Here is a 6,501-nt window from a genome sequence, read left to right as displayed (position 1 = left end):
CCCAGTCCCTGCCGCTGAAAAATATCCCCACAATATGATCATGCCACCACCGTGCTTCACCGTAGGGATGGTGCCAGGTTTCCTCCAGACATGACCCTTGGCATTCAGGCCAAAGAGTTCAATCTTGGTTTCATCAGACCAGAGAATCTTGTTTCTCATGGTCTGAGAGTCCTTTAGGTGCCTTTTGGCAAACTCCAAGCGGGCTGTCATGTGCCTTTTACTGAGGAGTGACTTCCATCTGGCCACTCTACCATAAAGGCCTGATTGGTGGAGTGCTGCAGAGATGGTTGTCCTTCTGGAAGTTTTCCCATCTCCACAGAGGAACTCTAGAGCTCTGTCAGAGTGACCATCGGGTTCTTGGTCACCCTCCTGACCAAGGCCCTTCTCCCCCGATTGCTCAGTTTGGCCGGGCGGCCAGCTCTAGGAAGAGTCTTGGTGGTTCCAAACTTGGTGGTTCCAAAACTTCCTGTTTTCTTGGGGACCTTCAATGCTGCAGAAATGTTTTGGTACCCTTCCCCAGATCTGTGCCTCGACACAATCCTGTCTCGGAGCTCTACGGACAATTCCTTCGAACTTATGGCTTGGTTTTAGCTCTGACATGCAGTGTCAACTGTGGGACCTTATTTAAACAACTTTGTGCCTTTACAAATCATGTCCAATCAAATGAATTTACCACAGGTGGACTCCAATCAAGTTGTAGACACATCTCAAGGATGATCAATGGAAACAGGATGCACCTGAGCTCGATTTCGAGTCTCATAGCAAAGGGTCTGAATACCTGTGTAAATAAGCTATTTTAATGCAAAAAAATGATAAAAACCTGTTTTCGCTTTATGGGGTATTGTTTGTAGATTGATGAGGGGGAAAAAACGATTTAATACATTTTAGATTAAGGCTGTAACTTAACAAAATGTGGAAAAGGGGAAGGGGTCTGAATACTTTCCAAATGCACTGTAGACCCGACACAAATATAGGGTTGCTACCCAAGCCGGGCTGGTCGTTCGTTCTATCGGTTCGGTTGCCAGAGACGCAACCCAGTCGTTCAGTCTTTCTGTTCTGTATCTATGGATGCAGCACAGTTGTTCATTCTAAATGTTCCATTGCCATACTGGCTGGCAACATTCTTATCCCTTGCTTGCTAGCTAGCCAACTAAGGCTAACTTAAAGTCACGTCAAAAAGTGCAGCCAGAATAACAGCAAAGTAGCTGCATTTGCGTTTGTTTAAGCTGTTTTCTAGTGACATTTACACTGGCTTGCAAAAGTATTCACCCCCCTTGGCATTTTTCCTATTTTGTTGCCTTACAACCTGGAATTAAAATTGTTTTTTTTGTGGTTTGTATCATTTGATTTACACAACATGCCTAGCACTTTGAAGATGCAAAATATTTTTGTGTGTGAAACAAACAAAAAAACAGAAAACTTGAGCGTGCATAACTATTCACCCCCCCAAAGTCAATACTTTGTAGAGCCACCTTTTGCAGCAATTACAGCTGCAAGTCTCTTGGGGTATGTCTCTATAAGCTTGGAACATCTAGCCACTGGGATTTTTGCCCATTCTTCAAGGCAAAACTGCTCCAGCTCCTTCAAGTTGGATGGGTTCCGCTGGTGTACAGCAATCTTTAAGTCATACCACAGATTCTCAATTGGATTGAGGTCTGGGCTTTGACCAGAACATTCCAAGACATTTAAATGTTTCCCCTTAAACCACTCGAGTGTTGCTTTAGCAGTATGCTTAGGGTGAACCTCCGTCCCAGTCTCAAATCTCCGGAAGACTGAAACAGGTTTCCCTCAAGAATTTCCCTGTACTTAGCGCCATCCATCATTCCTTCAATTCTGACCAGTTTCCCAATCCCTGCCGATGAAAAACATGATGGTGTTCTCGGGGTGATGAGAGGTGTTGGGTTTGCGCCAGACATAGCATTTTCCTTGATGGCCAAAAAGCTCAATTTTAGTCTCATCGGACCAGAGTACCTTCTTCCATATGTTTGGGGAGTCTCCCACATGCCTTTTGGTGAACACCAAACATGTTTGCTTATTTTTTTATTTAAGCAATGGCTTTTTTCTGGCCACTCTTCCGTAAAGCCAAGCTCTGTGGAGTGTACGGCTTAAAGTGGTCCTATGGACAGATACTCCAATCTCTGCTGTGGATCTTTGCATCTCCTTCAGGGTTATCTTTGGTCTCTTTGTTGGCTCTCTGATTAATGCCCTCCTTGCCTGGTCCGGGAGTTTTGGTGGGCGACCCTCTCTTGGCAGGTTTGTTGTGGTGTCATATTCTTTCCATTTTTTAATAATAGATTTAATGGTGCTCCGTGGGATTTTCAAAGTTTCTGATATTTTTTTTATAACCCAACCCTGATCTGTACTTCTCTACAACTTTGTCCCTGACCTGTTTGGAGAGCTCCTTGGTCTTCATGGTGCCGCTTGCTTGGTGGTGCCCCTTGCTTAGTGGTGTTGCAGACTCTGGGGCCTTTCAGAACAGGTGTATAAATACTGAGATCATGTGACACTTATATTGCACACAGGTGGACTTTATTTAACTAATTTTGTGACTTCTGAAGGTAATTGGTTGCACCAGATCTTATTTAGGGGCTTCATAGCAAAGGGGGTGAATACATATGCACGCACCACTTTTCCGTTATTTATTTTTTCGAATTTTCTGAAACAAGTAATTTTTTTCATTTCACTTCACCAATTTGGACTATTTTGTGTATGTCCATTACATGAAATCCAAATAAAAATCCATTTAAATTACAGGTTGTAATGCAACAAAATAGGAAAAACACCAAGAGGGATGAATACTTTTGAAAGGCACTGTATTTGGATACATCCATAACAATGAGCTTGATTTCGCTTGGCATAGAAAATGTGCTCACTTGTCAGGACACTGTTGTTCAGAGGAGCTAGCCAACAACACAGCTAACACAATCACTTCAAGCTGAAGCTGGAAAGACTGCAAACTAACTACCTTTTTTCAATTGACATTTCTTTGTATATATCCATAAAAAGTATGCCAGCTCATTCATGATTTCGACTGGCTGAGAAACGCTGCCTGCCTGTCTGTCTCCTCCCGACTCCCGACACGTTCATTACTATGGGACAGCTGGAGATCGAATTTGAATATTGAAACAATGTTGCAAATGTCAGAGAGACAGACAGCAAGGTTTATACAAATCTCTGCTGTTGAAAGCTAAATGTTAGTCTAAAAGAAATGTGAGCTAATGTCTAGATGCTTTTTATAGTGGAGATCAAGTTTATAAATTGCCTGGCTGGGCTGAGTAAAAAGGCATTTTAACGTCATAGCCAGGGGTAACTTGTGGAGTAGACACCGTCTGGAATGCGGTTGTAACCAACCAGCATTCAGGATTAGACCCACCTGTTTTATAAAGATATTTAGAAGTGAATACTGTGTTGTTAATCAACAATGGTTGATAGGAATTTTTGTGACAAGATGTCAAACATCAGACAAAGAGCTTGATACAGACTATAGCCTACAGCAGTTATCAATATGTTTTTAATTTGCAGTTATCAAAATACCGTTAGTTATCAAGCATACAGGACAGTGAACAATACACCCTACTTGTCTAATTTTGTGAGTTATGACAAATGTTGGTATTGTATAAATATTGAAATTGAGCATGAATCAATAAATCATCAGAATGTATTCCTTAATTAATTTATATTATTAGTTTACATCTAACTGCTAGTGCCGAAATGATTGTTTTAAATGTTTGTGTTTGTTGTATCTATGTACTGTATTTACCGTGTCTCAAATGTGCCCAAAATGTGCTATGTCAGATGTATGAAATGCATAGTGTGATTTTAAATGTCACTGTACAGTATTCTGTATTCAACCAAATTAGATTGGCTTACAACAGCCATGTCCTCAATGCGTGGGTGTAAGTTTGGTTGTTTGAGAGTGAGAGACATAGAAAGAGAAATAGAGATAAAGTGGTAACTATATGTCCTGTACAGTAATATACAGTACCAGTCAAAAGTTTGGACCCACCTACTCATTCCAGGGTTTTTCTTTATTTTTACTATTTTCTACATTGTATAATAATAGTGAAGACATCACAACTATGAAATAACACATATGGAATCATGTAGTAACCCAAAAAGTCTTAAACAATTCAAAATATATTTTATATTTGAGATTCTTCAAATAGCCACCCTTTTGCCTTGATGACAGCTTTGCACACTCTATATTTACTGTGTGCTATTGTGATTACTGTGAAAAGACATGATGCCTGTGAGCGTATTTCTCCACACATTCACATTTGACCTGAAGATGGAGTGAGGAGTTGAGCTGACTGAAGAGAGTCTGTCCAGAGACTGAATAAGATGACTTGGTGGGGGCGGCTGTTTATATACTGAACCACACAGCCTCTTCATATTCTACATTCAATGTGGTTTCTGCCCAGTGGCCACCACAGCTTTAAAAAGACCAAGGAATGCCTGCCTTGTGTTCTACTCTTATTGCCACGAACACACAAACACTCACAGGCACGCACAAACACACACCAGTGGAGGCTGGTGAGGGGGAGGACGTCTCATAATAATGTCTGGAACGGAGTGAAACGAAATGGCATCAAACACCTGGAAACCATGGAAACCATGTCTTTGATGTTTTTTGATACCATTCCACTATTCCACTCCAGCCATTACCCCGAGGCGGTCCTCTCCATTTAAGGTGCCCACGCACGCACACACACACACACACACACACACACACACACACACACACGGATGTTGATATTAACTTACCCACAGACAGACTAACACAACTTCATTATGAACTCTCACACAAGGGTGGGACTAAAAATAAATAACAAATAAAAACAAAAAAAAAGATAACTAATGTAAAATGTACTGTGTCTGTAAAATGTATATAGTATGTATAAACTGGAAGTAGAAGCCTAAGTATTGTCGTCAATTAGTTTACTCCAATTAGGGGAGGGGTGGCAGGGTTAAGGGGGAAATAATAAAGAAGGAAAAAAATATATATATATGGGGGATTGGAAATGATGCAGACAATTTCATTGATAGAGCCCACAATCTATCTGCAATTTTAAAGCTGATCTACCCCCTTAAAAAAATAACTATAACACACTCCAAACACAATTATGATGGTAATGATGATGGCAATGATGATGGTAATGATGATGATGGTAATGATGATGATGGTAATGATTATGTTGATGATGATTATGATCACATAGCAGTGTGTTTCTCCCAATGGGACTTAATGACAGGCCTTCCCATTCCAAAGCCTGTTCAGAGTTTTAAATTCCTACACAAAGGGTGCTCATGTTGATACTATATATTTAGGCAATATCATATGCAGTCATTTCATCCCATTCAAATCTATTTCAAGACTATTTATTTTCACATCCACAGATCAAACCATTTGAGACAGAATCCAGTTTTAACTACCAGCCACATGAAATATAATGATTCTGTGCCCTATCTTTTTGACCAGAGTGCCCTCGGGTTACCAATGGAAACAGGTTTCCCACCCAGCATATCCCATAATAATCCTCAATGACATTGGCTCTCACTCTGTAGAAGGAAATGGTGTGCGTGGTTCAAGCAGGCTTGAGTTAGAGTTTGTTTTTCATGATTGTGTGCTGTGCCTGTAGGAGTAGTGAAGCAGTCATTCATTATATACATCTACAGTAACACTGGCACTTTGTCTGTGACACATATACACACACCTTATATCCAACATATTTCACTTCTGTAGCTACCTGTTTTCCAAGAATACGTAATATAAAACTCATAGGACTCCTCATTCAAACCAGAGTCAACAAAAGTTAATTTGACGTCGTTTAGATATTTGTTTACTTGTCACATGACACCACAGACACACCACGAAATAAAACGCGGAATCCCCATCTGGGACACGTTAAACTCTCCTTCTTTTGCCCCTCTTTCGTTTCCTCACTTCCTCCCCCCCTCGTACCCCTGCCTCCTATATCCCTCTGTATCTCTCTCTCTCTCTCTCTCTCTCTCTCTCTCTCTCTCTCTCTCTCTCTCTCTATCCCTCTCTCTCTCTCTCTCTCTCTCTCTCTCTCTCTCTCTCTCTCCTCTCTCTCAACCCTCCTCACTTCCTCCCCTCCTCGTACCCCTGCCTCCTATATCCCTCTCTCTCTCCTCTCTCTCAATCCTCCTCACTTCCTCCCCTCCTCGTACCCCTGCCTCCTATATCCCTCTCTCTCTCCTCTCTCTCAATCCTCCTCACTTCCTCCCCTCCTCGTACCCCTGCCTCCTATATCTCTCTCTCTCTCTCTCTCTCTCTCTCTCTCTCTCTCTCTCTCTCTCTCTCTCCTCTCTCTCAACCCTCCTCACTTCCTCCCCTCCTCGTACCCCTGCCTCCTATATCCCTCTCTCTCTCTCTCTCTCTCTCTCTCTCTCTCTCTCCTCTCTCTCAATCCTCCTCACTTCCTCCCTCCTCGTACCCCTGCATTCCATATCCCTCTCTCTCTCCTCTCTCTCAATCCT

The sequence above is a fragment of the Coregonus lavaretus genome (genome assembly GCF_964263955.1).
Source record: "Coregonus lavaretus genome assembly, contig: HAP1_SCAFFOLD_623, whole genome shotgun sequence".
Taxonomy (NCBI): domain Eukaryota; kingdom Metazoa; phylum Chordata; class Actinopteri; order Salmoniformes; family Salmonidae; genus Coregonus; species Coregonus lavaretus.
The sequence above is the reverse complement of the archived record's forward strand: the minus strand, read 5'-3'. Positions refer to the sequence as shown.